This window comes from Oncorhynchus gorbuscha, linkage group LG02, assembly GCF_021184085.1.
Source record: "Oncorhynchus gorbuscha isolate QuinsamMale2020 ecotype Even-year linkage group LG02, OgorEven_v1.0, whole genome shotgun sequence".
In the NCBI taxonomy this organism is placed as follows: Eukaryota; Metazoa; Chordata; class Actinopteri; order Salmoniformes; family Salmonidae; genus Oncorhynchus; species Oncorhynchus gorbuscha.
The window spans coordinates 46,897,898-46,923,393 of record NC_060174.1 but is presented as its reverse complement, the minus strand read 5'-3'; the positions used below and the strand labels follow the sequence as shown (position 1 = coordinate 46,923,393).

General features: G+C 43.0%; 1 pseudogene; it reads left to right on the top strand.

The window, feature by feature from the left end:
• The first annotated feature begins 9,504 nt into the window (after window positions 1-9,504).
• Window positions 9,505-20,117, top strand: LOC123990294 (annotated as a pseudogene).
• Window positions 20,118-25,496: the final 5,379 nt, after the last annotated feature.

Genomic DNA, 25,496 nt, shown 5'->3' with positions numbered 1-25,496 from the left:
CCATGTCTCCTGTGTCAAGCCCTTTCTTCGCACCCCCGTTCGTCTTCCCTCCCCCCTCCCGTCCTTGTCGAGAGCGCACCTATTTACAAGGTACATAAGATCATGGACATGCGTTCTCGGGGACGGGGTCACCAATACTTAGTGGATTGGGAGGGTTACGGTCCTGAGGAGAGGAGTTGGGTTCCGTCTCGGGACGTGCTGGACCGTTCACTCATCGATGATTTCCTCCGTTGCCGCCAGGATTCCTCCTCGAGTGCGCCAGGAGGCGCTCGGTGAGTGGGGGGTACTGTCATGTTTTGTCATTTATTATCTTGTCTTGTCCCTGTGCTTCCCATTCTATTCGTTTCCCTCTGCTGGTCTTATTAGGTTCTTTCCCTCTTTCTATCCCTCTCTCTCCCCCTCCCTCTCTCACTCTCTCGCTCTCTCTTCTCTCTATCGTTCCGTTCCTGCTCCCAGCTGTTCCTATTCCCCTAATCAATCATTTAGTCTTCCCACACCTGTTCCCGATCCTTTCCCCTGATTAGAGTCCCTATTTCTTCCTTTGTGTTCCGTTCCTGTCCTGTCGGTTCCTTGTTTAGAATTCACCGTGCTGTGATTGTGTATCGCCCTGTCGTGTCGTGTTTTCCTCAGATGCTGCGTGGTGAGCAGGTGTCTGAGTCTGTCTGGTTCGAGTGCCTTCCCGAGGCAACCTGCTGTTCACCTGCTGTTCAAGATCGAGTCTCCAGTTAGTCCTCGTCATTTCGAGTGAAAGTTGTGTTTTTTTGTTTGTATTCACTTTACTGGATTAAAGACTCTGTTTTCGCCAAGTCGCTTTTGGGTCCTCTTTCACCTGCATGACAAATACATTTCTTGGCAATCGCTAGCAATATTTCTGTTAGCTTTATAGTATGGCTTTGCCTAAGATTGGTGTTAGTAAAGTTACCCAGTAGACAGACCTCCGGGTCTAAAGGGAATGCAACCCCGTGAATTGAGGATATGGTATCGCATACCCCCTGCCAGAAATAGTGTAGTTTTGAACACTGCCAAGTGGAATGGAGGAATGTTCCTTCATCTGAGCCACATCTAAAACATAGGGAGGAGATATCTGGGTTGAACTTGTGCAGTCTAGATGGGGTGATATAGAGCTGATGGAGGAAATTAAACTGGATCAGTCTCTGTCTGGAGTTCAATGTGGATGTAACCCCATCCCTGCATAGGTCACTCCATAGATCCTCATCAAGATCAATACCCAGATCTTTCTCCCATCTAAGTCGGGGTTTATCTAGCCCAGGCAGTGTTAGTCCTGACATAAGAGCATTGTAAACATGGGAAATGGTCTTGAACAGTGGTTGGTCTGCGTGGCAGAGTTGTTCAATAGGTGACATCTTAGGTAGGTTCCATTGTCCCTTGAGAGTCACCCTAATAAAGTTTCGTAGTTGTAGGTAGCTAAAGAAGTCCCTGTTAGGCAAGTGGTATTTCTGTTTCAGCTGATCAAAAGACATAAGAACTCCCTCCCCGTAACAATGTTCCAGAAGAGTGATCCCCTTATCAGACCATGGTCTAAAGTTACTATTCTGGAAAAACATAGGGATCAATCTATTGTTCCATAAAGGGGTTTTAGGGGAAAGGAATCCCCCTCGTCCAAACAGCTCATGCAGTTTGCACCATGCCAGGACAGAATGTATGATTAAAGGGTTGTCTGTGATGGTTTTTATAGATTTTCTGTCCCATTTGTAAAACAAATCAGCTCCAGTGTCATCATTTACCTCAAGTTTTTCAATGTTCAACCATGACGGAGAGGGACCATTGTCACACCTCTGAGCCAGAAACCTAGACTGTGCAGCCCAGTAGTACATTCTAAAATTGGGGAGGTTTAAGCCCCCTTGACTGTAATCAAGGGTCAGTTTATCCAGGCCAACCCTAGGGGTTTTGCCGTGCCAGATAAACCGTCTGGTCAGCTTGTCGAGAGAGGAAAAAAATGCTGCGGGAACAGGGATAGGGAGAGATTGAAACAGATATAGAAACCTGGGCAGGACATTTGTTTTAATTACATTGATTCTACCCAGTAGAGTGAGAGGTAAGTCCATCCATTTACAAAGGTCAACCTCCACCTTTTGCAACAAACTGGCCAGGTTGAGTTTATAGAGGTTGTTCAGATTACCATCCACCATTATGCCCAAATATGTGAAGCCCATAGGCGACCATTTAAAAGGAAACTTGTGCTTGATGGTATGATGGTCAAAGACAGACAACGGTAAGATTTCACTTTTATCAAAATTGACCTTATATCCAGAGAAAGAACTATAACACTGTAGTAGGATCTGCAAGTGAGAGGAAGTGTTCTGGGTTTGTTAGAAATAAGATAAGGTCATCCGCAAAGAGTGATAATTTATGGGTATGGGGGCCCACCTCAAAGCCATGTATGTCAGGGCACGTTCTAATAGCCTCAGCCAACGGTTCGATGGCGAGGGCAAAGAGGTGGGGGCTAATTGGGCAACCTTGTCTGTTCCCCCTATAAAGAGGGAAAGAGGAGGAAGTAATCCCATTGGTAGCAATCCTAGCTTTAGGAGATTTGTAGAGTGATTTTATCAAATTTACAAACACGGTACCTAAACCGAACTTTTCCAAGACGCGAAAGAGGTATGGCCATTCAACCCTATCAAAGGCCTTTTCAGCGTCGAGGGAGACTGCGACACTAGGTATTTTGTTTTTGTTAGCAAGGTGAATTATATCAAAGAACCTTCTGAGATTATTGGAGGACAATCTATTAATTATGAAGCCAGTCTGATCTGGGTTGACCAACAGGGGAAGACATGACTCCAGCCTCTTAGATAGCATCTTGGTGACCAGTTTACAATCTGTGTTAAGGAGAGAGATTGGTCAATAGGAGGCGCACTTTAGCGGGTTTTTCCCTTTCTTGTGGATTACAGTAATCACTGCTTGAGAGAAGGACTCTGGAAAGCAGTTGTCTTCTCTGGCTTTTTTAAGTACCTCCATAACGTAGGGGACCAACAGCTCCCTAAATTCTTTATAGAACTCTGGAGGGAAGCCATCCTCCCCAGGAGATTTATTAGAAGGTAAGGATTTAATGGCCTCCAACAATTCAGGAACTGAGAAGTGTTCACTCAGGTGCTCACTGTCTTCCCCTGACAAGCATGGGAGGTTGAGAGAGGAGAGAAAGGAGTCGATCTCTGATAGATTATCACTTGATTGGGAAGTGTAGAGGTCTTCATAGTATTTCTTAAAAGTATTATTAATTTCAGTAGGGTCGAAAGATATCTCATTAGTAAGAGTTTCTATGGCATTAATTGTCCTCTACTTTCCTCTGCTTTCAATTGACATGCCAATACTTTGTGAGCTTTCTCTCCAAGCTCATAATAACGCTGTTTTGTGATGGCCCTCTCAGCTTGATATGTGTTCAGAATATTATATTTAAGTTTTTTATTTACCAAAAGCCTGTATAGATCTTTAGTCGGGCCTCTTTGGTAGGTTTTCTCTAGCTCGGAGATTTCAGATTCAAGGGCACTCAGTTCCGCACCGTGTTTTTTCTTCAGCCCTTTAGTATAGGAAATAATCTGTCCCCTCAGATAGGCCTTCAATGTGTCCCAAAGAATGAAGCTGTCAGGAGCAGAGGGTTTGTTTGTCAAAGTAAAAATATTGATCTGCTCTTTGATGAATGCACAAAATTCAGGTTGCTTTAGGAGTGTAGAATTTAGTCTCCATCTATATGCTCCATTTACCTTGGTAGGAATGGAGATTGATAATACCAGAGGAGAATGGTCACTAAGCAATCTGGGGAGATACTCGACATCTAACACTCTATGAAACTTATTCATATTTCTTATTCTTATTCATATTTTTATTGTCATTTCTTCATCAAAGGGTGATGTTATCTTGCATCACTTGTAATCACAGTGTTACTGTGTTATATGCAATGTGTCCTCATGTGCCCTTTCCCAAGTAGTTGGCAGATCACTCTGGGAAGGTTTTCAGACTTTATATTGGTCGAAGGCCAGCTGCATATTCTCAATGGACTTAAATCTATGAAGGAGGCCCTGGTTACCAAGGCTGTGGACTTTACAGGAAGATCCCAAAACCTTATGCTCAACCACTCCACAAGGGGAAGGTCATAGCAACAAAAACTCTTCTATTTTTAGAATCAACCAGAAATATATTTAATAATTTAGAAATTATGCATTTTTTATTTACTGTGCAGAGCTCCTGAAACTACCCTCTGATTATAGTTTTTATTTTCTTCAAAATCTTATAATGTAAGCTGCTCGTCAGATTTTTAAAAATCCCCTCCCCAGGTTTCATTCTTTCGAAATAGGGCTCACACTGGTGAGAGCAACGTCTCTTCACCCTGATGACCCTGAGAAACTTTGGTCTGGTAAAGAAGTCAATGGAGGAGAGGATTCTGGAGGAGACATCATATATCATTGCACCCTTGGAGAAAAGTGTTGGTAGGAAAGTAGAACATTTAAAATGGACATGAATCTTTCTTTGTGGTAAACAAAAGTATCATATTAGTAATTTAACTGATTTCATCATTAATAAATACTACTATATATTTGTATTTTGTACAGGGAAAACCATGGACCTTCACACTATCTTCCATAAATCTTAATTCAATATCCTTTATCTTGTACTATTTGGGTCCCGCTATGATTATGGTGACAACTTTCTTAAGTTCTTTATTCTTATCTTCACTGAGAATGTGAAGATCACTAATGGACCCTGGGCTATGGTATTATACCAATTTAATAGGTTTATCACTTCATGTTAGTCAGATCTGGACTTAAAAGGATACTTCACCCAATTTGCATAATGGTTTCCTTGCCCTGTAATTAGTCTATGGACAAGGTAAGATAGCAATCCGTGCTTTGGTTTTGTTTATCTGGCCACTGTCTCCCAAAGTAAACATTTTTGCACATGTGGTACAAATCCAATCCAAACTGAGCATTTGGAGACAGTGGCCAGGTACACAAAACAAAAGTATGGATTCCTGTCTTAACTTGTAGACTCCAGTAAACAGATTGCCGTTGACATGGTCATTGAGCGTAAGAAGATCCGAGTTCCTAGTAAAACCAATGGACTTCGCTGACAGCTACCTGAATGAACTAGACAACGTGTGTGTGATTTTTTTCATGGGAGTTTAGGTAGCTTAAAGTAGCTGTTCACTGTTTCCAGATTTGTATGAAATATTACATATAATTAATTACAATATGAGTAAACTTGTCTTCCTTCCAAAATGTAAAAAATGTATTATGTTAAAAAGCAACTTTGGAAAAAAAAAAGCAACATGAATGGTGTGGCCGTACACAAACAATAAAATGGTGTTGGCAAATACCGGTCTCATTGGCCAACTTAGCCAATGAGACATCTGGCCAAAGTATGTGAGGTCACCTCATACGAGGAAATTGCAAGCAAGTTTTTAAAGTGTTTTTTCCCCCTGTAATTTATGCTTTGGCCACAAACACAAGAAAAGGATGAGTCACGGCCAACATTCCCTAACTAGCCATGCTAACTTAGCCAAGCTAGCATTGTCCAGCATGGTTTGTCATGTGGTTACTAGCAACAAAATAGCATGCTAGGTAGTCAGGGCCAGCTCCAGGCATAAGCAATATAAGCGGTTACTTAGGGCCCCTCTCAACTTACTATTGAGAGTAAGAATACACCAGGTGCAATTTCGAAATTTGGTTGTGCATCAACAGTTTCTCTCGTTATGTCAGTCACACAATTAGCTGACAATAGGCCATGTCAATTTTTTAGACCGGTAGTTAGTCTAGCCAGCTATCATTTGTTTTATATGTGTTTGACACACAGATGTGTTTTAATTTGTCATTTGTCGGGAAACATTTTCTTAAGTAAGTATATTTGAGTTATGTAATATATACACACAACATGAACAAAAGTATGTGGACACCTCCTCGTCGAAAATCTCATTCCAAAATCATGGGCATTAATATGGAGTTGGTCCCCACTTTGCTGCTATAACAGCCTCCACTCTGCTGGGAAGGCTTTCCACTAGATGTTGGAACATCACTGCGTGGCTTTGTATCCATTCAGCCACAAGAGCCTTAGTGAGGACAGGCACTGATGTTGGGCGATTAGGCCTGGCTCGCAGTCGGGTTCCAATTCATCCCAAAGGTGTTTGATGGGGTTGAGGTCAGGGCTCTGTGCAGGCCAGTCAAGTTCTTCCACACCGATCTCAAGAAACTATTTCTGTATGAACCTCGCTTTGTGCACGGGGGCATTGTCATGCTGAAACAGGAAAGGGCCTTCCCCAAACTGTTGCCACAAAGTTGGAATCATAGAATCGTCTAGAATGTCATTATATGCTGTAGCGTTAAAATTTCCCTTAGCTGGAACTAAGGCGCCTAGCTCGACCCATGAAAACAGCCCCAGACCATTATTGCTCCTCCACCAGACTTTACAGTTGGCACTATGCATTGGGACAGGTAGCGTTCTCCTGGCATCCGCCAAACCCAAATTCGTCCGTCGGACTGCCAGATGGAGAAGCGTGATTCATCACTCCAGAGAACGCGTTTCCACTGCACCAGTCTCCAATGGTGGCGAGCTTTACACCACTCCAGCCGATGCTTGGCATTGTGCATGGTGATCTTAAGCTTGTGTGCGGCCATGGAAACCCATTTCATGAAGCTCCCGACGAACAGTTATTGTGCTGATGTTACTTTCATAGGCAGTTTGGAACTCGACAATGTGTCACGCCCTGGTCGAAGTATTTTGTGTTTATCTTTATGTATTGGGTCAGGCCAGGGTGTGGCATGGGGTTTTTGTATTGTGGTGTGTTTTGTCTTGGGGTTTTGGTGTGTATATATTGGGATTGTAGCTAGTGGGGTGATCTAGCAAAGTCTATGGCTGTCTGGAGTGGTTCTCAATCAGAGGCAGGTGTTTATCGTTGTCTCTGATTGGGAACCATATTTAGGCAGCCATATTCTTTGAGTTTGATGTGGGTGATTGTCCTTAGTGTCCTTGTTCCTGTCTGTGTTAGTTTACACTAGTATAGGCTGTTTCGGTTTTCGTTACATTCTTTGTTTTATAGTGTTTGTCTTTTAGAGTCGTGTTACGTTTTTGTTCATTAAACATGGATCGCAATCTACACGCTGCGTTTTGGTCCGACTCTCCTTCACCACACCTAGAAAACCGTTACACAATGAGTGTTGCAACCAAGGACAGATTATTTTTACACGCTACAGCACTCAGCGGTCCCAATCTGTGAGCTTTATGTAGACTACCACTTCCCGGCTGAGCCATTGTTGGCCCTAGACGTTTCCACTTCACAATAACAGCACTTACAGTTGACCGGGGCAGCTCTAGCAGGGCAAAAAGTTGACAAACTGGGTTGTTGGAAAGGTGTCATACGCTTTCCAACAATCCAGTGCTCTCACAGATATTAACCTATTTTCAAAAATTCTGTCGTCCCGTCTCAGGTTTGTTAAAATACAATTATTCTCAGATAACCGCCGTCGTCTATTATATCTTACATGCTTCATCAGAAACCAAAGCTCCTTTGGCAGTTATACATCTTGATGCAGAAAAAGCTTTTGATAATTCTAGTCTATCATATCTTTGATCGGTTTCTGAACATATGGGACTCGGCTCCAATTTAATTAATATGATTAAAATACTATATACCAATCCCTCAGCCATACTAATGTTGTGGAAATGACCACCAGGGACACCAGAAGTCAATCTTAAATGAATCATTCTTTATTAACAGCAAGCTGGAGAGGCCACAGTCAAACTTAGATGCATAAAGTACGGGTCTGCAGTGAGCTTCTATGGGGCATTAGTCCCGTTAGTTCTCTTATATACTGCTTACACAGACAAGATACATAGGCATGGTTCATAGGTTGGTTCCTGCATGTGTCTGGCACCGTCTCCTATCTTAACTTATAGAACATATTCTGGGGGTTCTGCCAAAAGGTCTGAGGAGGGAGTCATGACCGTCTCCCCCAAATACCTCTACCCAGCACCTACAGGAACTCAGGATTTTATGAGACAATATGTACAGTTCAAGGCAGTCTCCAGACGATCCATTTTCCTCCACATTCCCTACTCCCTAAATGTAATGAGAACGACACCTTCAAACCCTTCATTCTGGGTTATACAATCGAATTAGTATGGTAATAGTATCCTAATAAAGGTTGTACTTCTATTGACTGGAGTGAATTTATAAAAAAATTAAAAATACACATACACAGCATGTTAATAACACTAGGCAAACTAAGCATAAAACACATGCTGCAGCGCATTTGGCAATTTGGGATCGCCAACTTCCAGGGATTCCAACCAAGTAGCAGTGGCAATGTATTTGGTGAGATCAGTCATATTAGAAGAGTGATCTGGGACAAAAGTACAACATTAATCGCCAATGATTGCACAAGTGCTCCCCATTGACCTGGCAAAAGATTGCCAAGAGCCTCTCTGTTTTGCAGAGCCAATTTACACAATTATTTTATTTCCCCATTCAATTGTTCCCGGGCATTTCGAGTAGCATTGCCAATTTGATCTAAGTCACGTATTAGGTCATGCAACTCCATACCCAGGGAAAACACACCAAAGTACCTGGAGATATGTGCCTAAGTGTGAGTGGTGTCACTTCTCATTCCAGGAGGTTTGTCGTCTCTTAAACGGATCCTTCAGATCTTCTCATTGTTTGGAACGGTTCTCATAGCTGTCACCACAAACCCAACAGAGCAAGCATTTGGTCCATTAAGATTCATAATACATTGTTGATCATAGTCTTAAAAGGCATTTTTCCTGCCAATGCTCTAGTGAAGTTAACTTCTGGGCCATTCCAGGCTTGCGTTTTGTTCCTTTGGTTCAGGACTCCTTCTACTATTACCATCTTCTAGGCCACTACTCTGGGCCTGCGTAGGTTCCTTTGCCTCGGGACTTACCTCACCCTTATAGAAACATTCTGTCTCAGCAACAGGCCCCCTTTGTACTTTGCCTCCGGCCACATATACACTTGCTCATAAATCATTCCATCTAACCAATTAATTGGTCCACTTATATAGTTATAAACATAGTAAAAACTTGCTCATGTCAATTAGTTAGTTACAAAAAATGTCAGTTTCCAACAATCCCTCATCTGGAACAATGGTCACTCACATGTTCCACACCACCTATAAACCATATTGACTTTCACAGGGAAGAGAGAGAACACATGTTATAACAGTTTCACACCAACCTTGATAACACTGAGATTTGGGCAAGGCTAGCACAAGCTACAATCTAGTGGCGTTCCTCACTGCACTCTGCAATTCCTCTTTTTCAATTGGCAGCGGAGGAAGAACGACAGGGGTAGAACATCAACAGGTGAAAAAGCATAAAGCCTCTGATTGCCCGTGTTGGTATGCCCTCTGTCACCACATTCTTCAAGAAGGTAGATCTTTCCCAAGAAGAATATGATTTAGCTGTGCAGGAAGGTGTCTTTGCATACCACACCATGCGACACAATCATAGTTACGCCATAGTGAGTAACGTGTTAGCAACATGGGCAACTACTTTGGTAACACCCGGACCTAGACCAGGTTGAATTTGTGTCCCTGTCCATTGATGCGTCAGTCATGGACATGTAAAGCTGCTGCCAATAGTAGTCAGATATTGTAAGATCATTTTTACATAATCTAAAAGATTGACATTGTCTCCTTTTAAAAAGGCAACATCAAAGTGAAGAGATCTAGAAGGCAGCAGCCACACTGCAGGAAAAATGCCCCAATGTGACCATCAATGAGGATGCATTGTTTGACAGGGTTACCGGCCTGCAAGAGTTCCTGAAGGGGGAATCGCTTGAAGAATGGAAAACATCTGAGACACAGTGGTTACCCACTTCGAAGAGAATGACATCCCACACACTAACCTGGCTAGATTAGTGTCTGTTGTCATGTGCTTACCTAGAAGTAAGGCACCAGTCAAGAGTGTTCTCCCAAATGAATGATATATGGACAGCAGCAAGAAATAGGTTCACTGTTCCTACCATCAAGGCCATGCTTATTGTGAAGACAAACATCACCCTCCCCTGCCAGGAGTTCATGGAGAAGCTGGCCAAAGACCGAGCAATCCTTAAGAAGATACATTCTTCTGAGAAATATACAGATTAGGTTGGTAGTATATTATGTATTTACCAATCTCATCATCATCTTATTTCTTTATTATGTTGTTATGTATTTCACATATACTATTGTCTCTTATTTCAATTTTGCTCATGTTTTCTTCTGCTCTTATTCTACCCAGACTACCAGGACCACTGAATGGCTGTTCAGATCGGACAGTTCGGTCTTGTCTGTAGTGTTTCTGTGTCACGCCCTGACCATAGAGAGCTGTTTATTCTCTGTGTTGGTTGGGGCGTGATAATGACTAGGGTGGGTCATCTAGGTGATTAATGATTTATGTTGGCCTGGTATGGTTCCCAATCAGACACAGCTGTTTAATGTTGTCTCTGATTGGGGATCATATTTAGGTAGCCATTTTCCCCATTGTGTTTTGTGGGATCTTGTCTACAGTTAGTTGCCTGTGTGCACACCAGTAGCTTCATGTTTCGTTTGGTAGTTTGTTGTTTTTGTTCCGTGTGCATTTATTAAAGGATAATGTACCTTGGTCCAATCATTACGACGATCGGGACATTCTGTAATATGCATTGTCTTGCAAAAGTATTCATCCCCCTTGGTGTTTTCCTATTTTGTTGCATTACAACCTGACATTTAAATGGATTTTATTTAGATTTCATGTAATAGACATACACAAAATAGTCCAAATGGGTGAAGTGAAAAATGACTTGTTTCAACAAACAAAAAAAAACAAAAAATTCAAACGGAAAAGTGGTGCATGCATATGTATTCACCACCTTTGCAATGAAGAGCCTAAATAAGATCTGGTACAACCAATTACCTTCATAAGTCACATAATTAGTTAAATAAATTCCACCTGTGTGCAATCTAAGTGTCACATGATCTGTCACATGATCTCAGTATATATATATATATATATACACACACACACACACACACACACACATATACACACACACACACACACACACACACACACACACACACCTGTTCTGAAAGGCCCCAGAGTCTGCAACATCACTAAGCAAGGGGCATCACCAAGCAAGCGGCACCATGAAAACCAATTAGCTCTCCAAACAGGTCAGGGACAAAGTTATGGAGAAGTACAGATCAGGGTTGGGTTATAAAAACAATCTGAAATTTTGAACATCCCATGGAGCACCATTAAATCCATTATAAAAAATGTAAAGAATATGGCACCACCAAAACTCACGGACCAGGCAAGGAGGACATTAATCAGAGAGGCAACAAAGAGACCAAAGATAACCCTGAAGGAGCTGCAAAGCTCCACAGCAGAGATTGGAGTATCTGTCTATTGAACAGAGAGTGGCCATAAAAAATCCATTGCTTAAAGAAAAAAGGCATGTGGGAGACTCCCCAAACGTATGGAAGAAGGTACTCTGGTCAGATGAGACTAAAATGTTGCTTTTTGGCCATCAAGGAAAACACTGTCTGGTGCAAACCCAACACCTCATCACCCCGAGAATACCATCCCCACAGTGAAGCATGGTGGTGGCAGCATCATGTTGTGGGGATGTTTTTCAATGGCAGGGACTGGGCAACCAGAATTGGGACTGACCAGAATTGAAGGAATGATGGATGGCGCTAAATACAGGGAAATTCTTGAGGGAAACCTGTTTCAGTCTTCCAGAGATTTTAGACTGGGACGGAGGTACACCTTCCAGCAGGACAATGACCCTAAGCATACTGCTAAAGCAACACTCGAGTGGTTTAAGGGGAAACATTTAAAATGTCTTGGAATGGCCTAATCAAAGCCCAGACCTCAATCTAATTGAGAATCTGTGGTATGACTTAAAGATTGCTGTACACCAGCAGGAACACATCCGACTTGAAGGAGCTGGAGCACTTTTGCCGTGAAGAATGGACAAAAACCCCAGCGGCTAGATGTGCCGAGCTTATAGAGGCATACCCCAAGAGACTTGCAGCTGTAATTGCTGCAAAAGGTGGCTCTACAAAGTATTGACTTTTGGGGGGTGAATAGTTATGCATGCTCAAATAAATAAAAAAAATCTTATTTGTTTCACAAAAAAAATATTTTGCATCTTCTAAGTGGTAGGCATGTTGTGTAAATCAAATGATACAACCCCATCTAAAAATCTATTTTAATTACAGGTTGTAATGCGGAGATCATCCGTTCACCTACTCTGCATCTCACAAAGACACGGCGGTTGGAACCAATAATCTCAAATTTGGACTCATCAGACCAAAAGGACAAATTTCCACCGGTCTAATGTCCATTGCTCCTGTTTCTTTGCCCAAGCAAGTGTCGTCTTCTTGTTGGTGTCCTTTAGTAGTGGGTTGTTTGCAGCAATTCAACCACGAAGGCCTGATTCACGACTCCTCTGAACAGTTGATGCTGAGATGTGTCTGTTACTTGAACTCGGCATTTGTAACGATGTTCGTCTGAGGAAGGTGTGGACCAAAGCGCAGCGTGGTAAGTGTTCATGTTACTTTTATTTAAACTGAACACAAAACAAAATAACAACCAAACTAAAATCGAGACATAAAAAAGGAACTAAGATCAGGACATGACAGTACCCCCCCCCCCCCCCCCAAAGGTACGGACTCCAGCCGCAAAACCCCTTAGGGGAGGGTCTGGGTGGGCATCTGGCTGCGGTGGTGGCTCTGGCGCGGGACGTGGACCCCACTCCACCATAGTCTTGGCCCACTTAAGTGGCGCCTTTGGAGCAGCGACTCTCGCCGCAGACCCCAGACTGGGGGCCCTTACAGTGGGCCCCGAATAGGCTGGAGACTCTGGCAGCACCGGACAGGCGGGAGACTCTGGAAGCGCAGGACAGGCGGGAGAACCTGAAGGGAGGAGGTGGAGAGACAGCCTAGTGTGTGGGGCTGCCACAGCACCCACCAGGCTGGGGAGACCTACAGGAGGCCTGGTGCGTGGAGGAGGCACCGGATGGACCGGGCTGTGGGGTAGCACTAGAGTTCTGGTGCGCAGCCTTGGCACCACTCCTCCAGACTGGATGACCCCTTTAGCCCGGACCCTCCAGAGTGCAGGCACAGGTTGAACCGGGCTGTGGGTGAGCACTGGAGATCAGGTGCATACCACTCGCACCTCTCCCTTAGGCTCAATGCCCACATTTGCCCTGCACGGAGACAGCACGCAGAGCCGGCGCAGGATAACCTGGGCCGAAACGGCGTACCGGAGACCAAACACGCTGAGCCGGCACAATACGCCCTGGCTGGATGCCCACTCTCGCATGGCACTTGTGTGCGCTGCCTACCTCTCGCTGCCTCCAGATCTTCCTTGGGGCGGCGATATTCCCCAGCCTGTGTCCTGGGTCCCTTGCCTTCCAGTATTTCCTCCCAAGTCCAGAAGTCCAAAACCCTCTGCTCCTGGTTACCACGCTGCTTGGTCCTTTTTTGGTGGTGGGTAGGTTCTGTAAGGATGTTCGTCTGAGGAAGGTGTGGACCAAAGCGCAGCTTTTATTTAAAACTGAACACAAAACAAAATAACAAAGAGAATGAACGAAAACTAAACAGTCCTGTCAGGTGCAGAAACACAAAACAGAAAACACCTACCCACAAATCATAGTGGGAAAACAGGCTGCCTACGTATGGTTCTCAATCAGAGACAACGATAAACAGCTGCCACTGATTGGGAAACATACCAGGCCTAACACTGAAATACAAAAACAACACATATAATGCCCACCTCAACTCACACCCTGACCAAACTAAAATAGAGACATAAAAAAGGAACTAACGTCAGGACGTGACAGCATTTATTTGGGCTGCAATTTCTGAGCCTGGTAACTCTAATGAACTTATCCTCTGCAGCAGAGGTAACTCTGGGTCTTCCTTTCCTGTAGCAGTCCTCATGAGAGACAGTTTCAATGCAACAGTCAGGTAGCACCCCTGAATGAGATTGGCGACTCAAATGGAAGAAGCTGTTACTTTGTAATAGACAAGCGATATGACATAACACAGCATGACAGAGCATAAACATTGCACAATATTTGCAGGTTCAGGAGTCATCATGATGAACTATGGACCTAGCTGGAGAGATCACTGTTGCTTTGCCCTGATGATCCTGAGAAATGTTGGTCTGGGAAAGCAGTCCAGGGAGGACAGGATTCTAGAGTAGATACATTACATGGCCAAGTATGTGGACACCCCTTCAAATCAGTCAATTCGGCTATTTCAGCCACACCCATTGCTGACAGGTATATAAAATCGAGCACACAGCCATGCAATCTCCATAGACAAACATAGGCAGTAGAACGGCCTTACTGAAGAGCTCAGTGACTTTCAACATGGCACCGTCAAAGAATGCCACATTTCCAATGTGGTAGGCCACAAGCTCACAGAACAGGACCACCGATTGCTGAAGCTCGTAGCGTGTCCGTGGTTGCAACACTTAGTCCGAGTTACAAACTGCCTCTGGAAGCATCGTCAGCACAAGAACTGTTCATCGGGAGCTTCATGAAATTAGTTTCCATGGCCAAGTAGCTGCACATAAGCCTAAGATCACCATGCGCATTGTCAAGCGTTGGTTGGAGTGGTGTAAAGCTTGCCGCCATTTGACTCTGGTGCATTGGAAGCGCATTCTCTGGAGTGATGAATCACACTTCACCATCGAAGTCGGATGAATCTGGGTTTGGCGGATGCCAGGAGAACGCTACCTTGCCCCATGCATAGTGCCAACTGTAAGGTTTGGTGGAGGAGCAATAATGGTCTGGGGCTGTTTTCATGGTTCGGGTTAGGCTCCTTAGTTCCAGTTAAGGGAAATCTTAACCCTACAGCATACAATGACATTCTAGACGACTCTATTCTTCCAACTTTGTGGCAACAGTTTGGGGAAGGCCGTTTCCTGTTTCAGCATGACAATGCCCCCCGTGCACAAAGCAAGGTCCATACAGAAATGGTTTGTCGAGATTGGTGTGGAAGAAATTGACTGGCCTGCACAGAGCCCTTGGTCTCAAGGCATAATCGCCAAACATTAGTGCCTGACCTCACTAATGCTCTTGTTGCTGAATGGAAGCAAGTCCCCGCAGCAATGTTCCAACATCTAGTGGAAAGCCTTCCCAGAAGAGTGGAGGCTATTGTAGCAGCAAAGGGGGGACCAACTCCGTATTAATGCCCATGATTTTGGAATGAGATGTTCGACGAGCAGGTGTCCACATACCTTTGTTCATGTAGCGTACATGTCTCTTCACCCTGGGAGTCAGTGTCCACAAAGCGACGTAGCAGGCTGTCTAGCTCCCGCCTATCCTTTCTTTGGATTGGTGTATACATCCCCTTATTGTAATCCTTTTTTAAATATTTGATGAGTGTTGTTGATGTCAACCGCCTGTATTCAATGGAGAGATGCTATGCTACTATAGCATCATGTCATGAATATGCATAGCCATCTCGAGACCACTCCGATATATATATTTTTAAAGTAAAATCGCATTTTATTGGTCACATACACATGTTTAGCAGATGTTAATACGAGTGTAGCGAAATGCTTGTGCTTCTAGTTCAGACAGTGCAGTAATATCTAAGTAATTTAACAATTCCACAACAACTACCCAATACACACAAATCTAAGTAAAGGAATATGAATATGTACATATAAATATATGGAGGAGCGATGACCAAGCGGCATAGGCAAGATGCAATAGATGGTATAGAATACAGTATATACATACTGTATGAGGGGCGGCAGGTAGGCTAGTAGTTAGAGCATTGGGCCAGTAACTGAAAGGTTGCTAGATCGAATCCCTGAGCTGACAATCTGTTGTTCTGCCCCTGAACAAGGCAGTTAACCCACTGTTCCTAGGCTGTCATTGTAAATAATAATTTGTTCTTAACTGACTTGCCTAGCTAAATAAATTAGTAATGCAAGATATGTACGCATTATTAAAGTGACTAGTGATCCATTTATTAAGTGGCCAATGATTTTGAGGGTATGTAGGCAGCATGCCTCTCTGTGTCAGTAACGTCTATTTAGCATTCTGATGGCCTTGAGATAGAAGCTATTTTTCAGTCTCTTGGTCCCAGCTTTGATGTACCTGTACTGGCCTCGCCTTCTGGATGGTAGTGGGGTGAACAGGCAGTGGCTGGTGATGTCCTTGGTGATCTTTTTGGCCTTCCTGTGACATTGGGTGCTGTAGGTGTCTTGGAGGGCAGGTAGTTTTCCCCCGGTGATGCGTTGTGCTGACAGCACCACCCTCTAGAAAGCCTTGTGTTTGTGGGCCTGTGCAGTTGCAGTTGCAGTACCAGGCAGTGATACAGCCCGACAGGATGCTCTCAATTGTGCATCTGTAAAAGTTTGTGAGGGTTTTAGGTGACAAGCCACATTTCTTCAGCCTCCTGAAGTTGAAGAGGTGCTGTTGTGCCTTCTTCACCACACTCTCTGTATGGGTGGACCATTTCAGTTTGTTGAAATGGTCCACGTGTAACATGTCCTACTTATATGTCAGTACACTCATAACAATTTAAGCATTCCGAAACTTATATTTGATCAAATAAACATCATGTAGAAAATAAGCCATTCCTTTTTTTATGACCTATTCGACACTCTCTCCGTTACCTCAATACAAAAACTCATTGCTTGGTTGGAAAAACATTAAAAAACACCACCTGCTGGAGGGATTTTCCGCCGAGTAGGCCATCTCTCTTCCCCTCTGATTATATAAAACAACTGGACTTCAGTGCGTTCAAGACAACTTGGAACTCGGGGAAAAACAAGAGCTCCAACTGGGAAAACGTGTCTTGAAAGGTCATCCAACTCGGAATTCCAAGTCGGAAACTCTGGCATCTTTCTAGAGCTCCGACTTTCCGACCTGAAGATTACTGACATCATGATTTGATAGAATTCAATGCAATTCAACGTCGGGTTTCCAGGCAATGATGTGACTAGCTACCGTTAGTGCTTTGGTAAACGATTTTAAGTTATGAATGCTATGTAGCTTGCAAGTTATGAACGCTATGTAGGTAGCAAGTTAATAACCCGTAACTAGCTAGATTAATAAGAATCTTTGATAGTGCGTTTTTTTTAACGTGATATTTAATCCTACCTAACCAGCCTGCATTGTTGGTTGTTGTGGGGGTCTGATGATCCTTGTTTCCTGAAGACAGAGGGCAGCGACCCTCTCCAAAGCTTCCTGCAGTGGTGTGAAGGGTGGAAACGCAACAGCAAGGAATCACATTCAATATCCAGAAAAAGTATAAAGACATTGTCCACAATAAGTAAAAAGCCCTCCACTTCACAGACCTAGGTGTATTGGGGGTGAATCTGAGCTGACTTCTGTGCATTCGGTGTTAATGCTTATTATTTGATATTTTCCTCCTGTCAAGTATAAAATGTATGTATATTGTTAATGCAGCATAATTGACAAAGTTGATCATACATCCAAAATATAAGATACAATATATGATTCTTATGCATAGGGTTGCAAAGGAAGGGTATTGCCACGTATACTCCCTCTCTGGCTTCTAGGTCGTCAGGCTGCTGATTATCCCGCACACGTGTCACCATCGTCTTGCGCACCTGCGCCTCATGACACTCATCTGGACTCCATCACCTCCTTGATTATCTTCCCTATATCTGTCACTCCTCTTGGTTCTTGATTCTGTTTTCATGTTGGTGCGTTGTTTGTGTTCCGTGTTCATATTTTATTTTATTTATTAAAACACTCACTCCCTAAACTTGCTTCCCGACTTGCTTCCTTTATATATATTTTTGCACACTTTTATTTATTTTACCCTCTATGTCTTTGTTGTAAATGTTTTGGCACCAAACTGGTAGCAGTTGAAAAAATGTTAATGGTTTGAAGAGTTGCAGAGTTATAAATAATGCCATTGTTTTTTTAATTAATTATGCAATTTTCTCTTGAACCATATGGTCTATCCACTAAAAACTCAAACACATGGACAATATGAACACCGATATAAAGAATAAATACTATATGTGATTTTTTTAAATGAAGTTATTCAAATATAAATGACCAAAGTTAGATAGATTGCCATCTCTTAATAACACAAATTACAGAAGGTTCCAGTAACTTTGGTAAATTGCCGGTACCTTTGCAACCCTACTTAAGCACAATTAAGACCCATATTGGGATACATTTTAGACACACCAACATATTGCCAGTAAAAAAATAAACCGAGTCGAAACTGGCTAGAATAGCTATTGCAATTAATATTTGCAACGTGAGCTGTTTTGGGGGAAACAGGTTTGTTTCTGGCACCATACATGCAACCCAGATTCTCCATAATATTCCTTTTAAAAGCCACTCCTGTGATTGGGTGATGATTTCTGCACATCAAACCCCTCTTGTGTGATTGAGCGATTTGTTTCCACACACCACACCCCAGGTGAGATCAGTGTCTTACTATACAGTATAAGGAAAAAGAGGTAAAGCAAATTGTTCGTGACTGCTGGCTATATCACTTGGTCCAGAGAAACTACAAGTTATAGTTCAGTGGTAACCCGTGTTTATTTTTACTGCCAAACCCACAAGTCCTCCAGTGGAGGTCATGTAAATATATCTACAACCTGAAATAAGGGTTACAGCTGTTTAAATTTGACATATCCACCTTTTCTCTCTTTTCTGTCTTTTTAGAGGTTAAACAGTCAACATTGCTTGTGTCCCAAAACATGGCCAATCACTCTATGGAGTGGAGGTGATTTACTTCTAAAGATTTTGAAAAGGAGTGTCCTATGTATGTTGTCCATTTCGGTGGTTACTGACAGAAGTAACAACTGTTTTGACACTTGTACTGTAGTGCTGTGGATATGCTTCAAGTGCTTTCCGTTTGGGTCTGAATACAATCCCATAATCCACTGTTTCTCATTTCCTTCCTTTCTTTTACTCTGCAGTTTCCAGGAGCCCCTGAATGAGTGCCCCAATCCCCCCATGATGGTGGCCATTCGGTACATGTTAAACCTTGTTAAACCAATCACAACGGCAATCTGGAGTACACACCTATATGTAAAAAACTACAGTTGATATTCTGTAAACTGATCTTATGTAGTGGGTTTAAAGCAAGAATACAATATGTTATGCTGTGATGATATGTCCCTTTCTCTCCTTTCTCTCTGCATCTACAGGAGTATTTGAAGATTGTGTCCATGTAAAGTACCCAGAAAGGAGAGGAAGTCTTCAACACGTATGGTCAGATGGCCAACTGGCAGCTCCTACACATGATTTGCCGAGCCAGATCAAAGCAACAGCAACGACACTGCAGACATACCCTTGTCCAACATATACAAAGCAGATGTGCAAGGTGACTGTAACACACTGAACACACAGACGGATGAGTAGGGGTGGATAGAGACACCTGACACATTTTTTTCCAAATACACTACACGTAAATATCTTCACACTGAATCAACACAAATAAGAGACCACATTTCTAAATGATCCTGAGTACTTCACATCTCCTTATGGTTTTCCATTGACACTTTAAATCAGTCTGTCTTGTCCTATCCTGTGCTTCCCAATCCCAGTGACTGAGTCTGAAGCTAAACAGCACCTCTTGGTGGAGAAGTGGAGTTTTGGCATGAGATGGAAATTGTGGGAGACAAGGGAGTCTTCATCTTTGGAAAGTCAGGGTCCCTCAACTAAACAGCACTCAAGGTAACCATGACCAAAACATAACCATAGTAACTCACTCGAGTGCAGGCAGACTTATATTTAAGACTATCCGGTTTGCATTGGTGTTTGCCTCTCTCCCTAGATCCTGTGCAGGTCAGTGGAGGAGTTTGAGGACTTTAGTGATAACGAAGGCTGGGAGGAGGCAGAAGACGACGATGAGGAGAAAATGTTGCAGGCACTGTCCAACGAGGGCCTGCCAAGTCTGGACCCTCTGTGGAGGCGTCTAGTGCACGCTTCAGTCCCTTTAATACTGGACCCATTTGGGGAGGACATGCAGAAGGACAAGGTACTGCTGAAGGATAAAGATGGCCATGCTTAACTGAGTAGCCGGGAAAGGAGGGCACTGCAAGTCCGCTACGGCCAAAAGACTATCCTGCACCAGCTTCTGGAGCTCACTGTCACACCCTGACCATAGTTTGCTTTGTATGTTTCTATGTTTTGGTTGGTCAGGGTGTGAGCTGGTTGGGCATTCTATGTTACATGTCTAGTTTGTCTAGTTCTATGTTTGGCCTGATATGGTTCTCAATCAGAGGCAGGTGTTTGCCATTGTCTCTGATTGGGAACCATATTTAGGTAGCCTGTTTGGTGTTGGGTTTTGTGGGTGATTGTCCTTAGTGTCTTGATGTCCTTGTTACTGTCGCTGTGTTACTTTGCACCAGTATTAGGCTGTTTCGGTTTTCGTGGTACGTTTATTGTTTTTGTATTTGATTCGTGTTTACTTTGTTTCATTAAACATGGATCGCAATAGCCACGCTGCATTTCGGTCTGTCTCTCCTTCACCTAAAGAGAACCGTTACACTCACCAAACCCTGAATTACCACTCAATCCATCCCAAAGCACTCACTGATTTGTAGAGACATCTTCTCAAAACAAGCCTGAAGGAATTAATAAGACTATTTGAATAAAGCTGGCCAGTGGCTCTATTTTAACTGAACATATTTGGAAAAGAGTGATTTTACTGTATACTGTATCCTTGTGAATTTGTATGAGACTGATGAGCATGTTTTTCTTTAAGAGCCCCCTATAGACAGTTGGGTAAGTACTGCTCCATTTCCTTCATGGGTCATTAAGTTACCCAAACCTGCAATGGACCCTCTTACAGCCCTGCTACACTATTGCTAAATATTTTTTATAACTACCCAAGATAGACCACAGCCTGTCGTTTCCAAAAGAGCCTATTGGCGCATTCTAGCATGTATCTGCATTTGAACGCCTACTCTGAAATGCATGTGCAAGAACTCAATCAGGTCTTTCAATCCTTTTTTAAAACTTTGTATACCTTAATGCAACCTACATCACGCAATGTGGTACGGATCTGCTGTTTTTTTAGACCTTATAACTGGAAACTCCATCAGCCGCTAGCCAGCTAATTAGCTACTAGCTATTTAGTCATTGCTAGCCAATGCTAGTGATCTTTACCTTTAGCTCGGACTACAGCCGCTTTAAAAAAAATCTAATTTAATTTGTCACATACACATGCGAAATGCTTGTGCTTCTAGTTCCGACAATGCAGTAATAACCAACGAGCAATCTAACTTAACAATTCCACAACTACCTTATACACACAAGTGTAAATGGATGAAGAATATGTACATAAAGATATGTGAATGAGTGATGATACAGAACGGCATAGGCAAGATGCAGTAGATGGTATCGAGTACAGTATATACATATGAGAAGAGTAATGTAGGGTATGTAAACATATAAAAGTGGCATTGTTTAAAGTGGCTAGTGATACATGAATTACATAAAGATGGCAAGATGCAGTAGATGGTATAGAGTACAGTATATACATATGAGAAGAGTAATGTAGGGTATTAAACATTATATTAAGTGGCATTGTTTAAAGTGGCTAGTGATACATTTATTACATCAATTTTCCCAATATTAAAGTGGCTGGAGTTGAGTCAGTATGTTGGCAGCAGCCACTCAATGTTAGTGGTGGCTGTTTAACAGTCTGATGGCCTTGATCGCTGTTTTTCAGTCTCTTGGTCCCTGCTTTGCACCTGTACTGACCTCGCCTTCTGGATGATAGCGGGGTGAGAAGGCAGTGGCTCGGGTGGTTGTTGTCCTTGATGATCTTTATGGCCTTCCTGTGACATCAGGTGGTGTAGGTATCCTGGTAGTTTGCCCCCGGTGATGCGTTGTGCAGACCTCACTACCCTCTGGAGAGCCTTACGGTTGTGGGCGGAGCAGTTGCCGTACCAGGCGGTGATACAGCCCACCAGGATGCTCTCGATTGTGCATCTGTAGAAGTTTGTGAGTGCTTTTGGTGACAAGCCGAATTTCTTCAGCCTCCTGAGGTTGAAGAGGCGCTGCTGCGCCTTCTTCACGATGCTGTCTGTGTGAGTGGACCAATTCAGTTTGTCTGTGATGTGTATGCCGAGGAACTTAAAACGTACTACCCTCTCCACTACTGTCCCGTCGATGTGGATAGGTGGGTGTTCTCTCTGCTGTTTCCTGAAGTCCACGATCATCTCCTTTGTTTTGTTGACGTTGAGGTTATTTTCCTGACACCACACTCCGAGGGCCCTCACCTCCTACCTGTAGCCATCTCTTCGTTGTTGGTAATCAAGCCTACCACTGTAGTGTCATCTGCAAACTTGATGATTGAGTTGGAGGCGTGCATGGCCACGCAGTCGTGGGTGAAGAGGGAGTACAGGAGAGGGCTCAGAACGCACCCTTGTGGGGCCTCAGTGCTGAGGATCAGCGGGGTGGAGATGTTACCTACTTTGCCTTATCTCAGCTCACTGGTCACCATAGCAGCACCCACCCGTAGCACACTCTCCAGCAGGTATATTTCACTGGTCATCCCCAAAGCCAAGCCACCTTTCCTTCCAGTTCTCTGCTGCCAATGACTGGAACAAATTGCAAAAATCACTGAAGTTGGAGACATATCTCCCTCACTAACTTTAAGCGTTAGCTGTCAGAGCCGTTTACCAATCGCTGCAGCTGTACACAGCCCATCTGTAAATAGCCCATCCATCCAACCAACTACCTACCTCATCCCATATTTGTTTTTGTTTTTCTGCTCTTTTGCACACCAGTATTTCTACTTGCACATCCTCATCTGCATACATATCACTCCAGTGTAAATTGCTAAATTGTAATTACTATTGGTCTATTTATTGCCTTACCTCCTTACTTCATTTGCACACACTGTATACACATTTTTGTATTATATTACAAACTGTACGTTGGTTAATCCTATGTGTAACTCTGTTGTTGTTTTTGTCGCACTGCTTTGCTTTATCTTGGCCAGGTCACAGTTGTAAATGAGAACTTTTTCTCAACTGGCCTACCTGGTTAAATAAAGGTTTCAAAAAATGAAACGTTTTTAATTCTCCCACTGCCAGCTACTGGGCGTCCTCCCATATTTATTAGTGAGTGGAAACGCCAACGGGATGCTTCACATGTATACATCCGGTGAAATATCTATCTCATGGTTCTATCTGTGCTATAGCCATCGGGGTGTCCGGTATTGCCATCACCCATCTCTGAAATCAATGAAAGCTGCTATCGTGCTTGTGTTGCGTCACGTCCAATGGCAGCGTCCAAGCTCAAGAACTGCCAAGGCTCAAATTCGATGGCTACCGCGTGCGTTCATTCTATCTTGTGAATTGAAATAATTACAATTAAAGTTGATTTTGGTTGCATATGGCCTGGACTACACACCGCTGCTTATTGTATTACGATTTTTAAGTCAAGAACAAACTAGCTAGCAGAAACTTGTTAGCTACATTGCATTGACTATGTTCACAATGTGAACAAAAGCAACTTGCAGTGGTGTTAAGTACTTTTAGGTAGTACTTTAAAGTTTTTTACATCAGTAGTTTTTTGTACTTTTCTGTACTTTTTACAACATTTACTCCAGGCTGTATCACAACCGGCCGTGATTGGGAGTCCCATAGGGCCCAGCGTCATTTGGGTTTGGCCGGTGTAGGTCGTCATTATAAATAAGAATTTGTTCTTAACTGACTTGCCGAGTTAAACTATTTTTATTCAACCATTATTTAACTAGGCAAGTCAATTAAGAACAAATTCTTATATATACAGTTGAAGTAAGAACTTTACATACACTTAGGTTGGAGTCATGAAAACTTGTTTTTCAACCACTCCACAAATTTCTTGTTAACAAACTATAGTTTGGGCAAGTCGGTTAGGACATCTACTTTGTGCATGACAAGTAATTTTTCCAACAATTGTTTACAGACAGATTATTTCACTTATAATTCACCGTATCACAATTCCAGTGGGTCAGAAGTTAACATGCAGTAAATTGACTGTGCCATTAATCAGCTTGGAAAATTCCAGAAAATTATGTCATGGCTTTAGAAGCTTCTGATAGGCTAATTGACATCATTTGAGTCAATTGGAGGTGTACCTGTGAGTGTATTTCAAGGCCTACCTTCAAACTCAGTGCCTCTTTGCATGACATCATGGGAAAATCAAAAGAAATCAGTCAAGACATCAGAAAACATTTGTAGACCACAAGTCTGGTTCATTCTTGGTAGCAATTTCCAAACGCCTGAAGGTACCACGTTCATCTGTACAAACAATAGTACGCAAGTATAAATGCCATGGGACCATGCAGCCAACATACCGCTCAGGAAAGAGACAGGTTCTATCTCCTAGAGATTAATGTACTTTGGTGTGAAATGTTCATATCAATCCCAGAACAACAGCAAAGGACCCCGTGAAGGTGCTGGAGGAGACAGTTTCAAAATTATCTATATCCTCAGTAAAACGACTTCTTTATCGACATAACCTGAGAGGCCGCTCAGCAAGGAAGAAGCCACTGCTCCAAAACCACCATAAAAAAGCCAGACTACGGTTTGCACATGGGGACAAAGATCATACTTTTTGGAGAAATGTCCTCTGGTCTGATGAAACAAAAATAGAACTGTTAGGTCATAATTACCATCATTATGTTTGGAGGAAAAAAGTGGAGGCTTGCAAGTCAAAGAACACCATCCCAACCGTGAAGCACAGGGGTGGCAGCATTATGTTGTGGGGGTGCTTTGCTGCAGGAGGGACTAATGCACTTCACAAAATAGATGGCTTCCTTGAGAAATTAAAATTATGTGGATATATTGAAGCAACATCTCAAGACATCAGTCGGGAAGTTAAAGTTTGGTCGCAAATGGGTCTTCCAAATGGACAATGACCCCATACTTCCAAAGTTGTGGCAAATGGCTTAAGGACAACAAAGTCAAGGTATTGGAGTGGCTATCACAAAGCCCTGACCTCAAACCTATAGAACATTTGTGGGCAGAACTACAAACTTGACTCTGTTACACCAGCTTCTGCCAGGAGGAATGGGCCAAAATTCACCCAACTTAATGTGGGAAGCTTGTGGAAGGCTACCTGAAACGTTTGACCCAAGTTAAACAATTTAAAGGAAATGCTACCAAATACTAATTGAGTGTATGTAAACTTCTGACCCACTGGGAATGTGATGAAAGAAATAAAAGCAAGGAAGACCGATACTCTTGCCATTCTCTCAACCAGCTTCACTTGGAATGCTTTTCCAAAAGTCTTGGAAGGAGTTCCCACATATGCGGAGTACTTTTTGGCTGCTTTTCCTTCACTCTGCAGTCTAACTCATCCTAAAACATCTCAATTGGTTTGAGGTCAGGTGATTGTGGAGGTCATCTGATACAGCACTCCATCACTCTCGTTCTTGGTCAAATAGTCCTTACACAGCCTGGTGTTTTTGGTCATTGTCCTGTTGACGAACAAATGATAGTCCCCAAGTGCAAACCAGATGGGATGGTGTATCACTGTA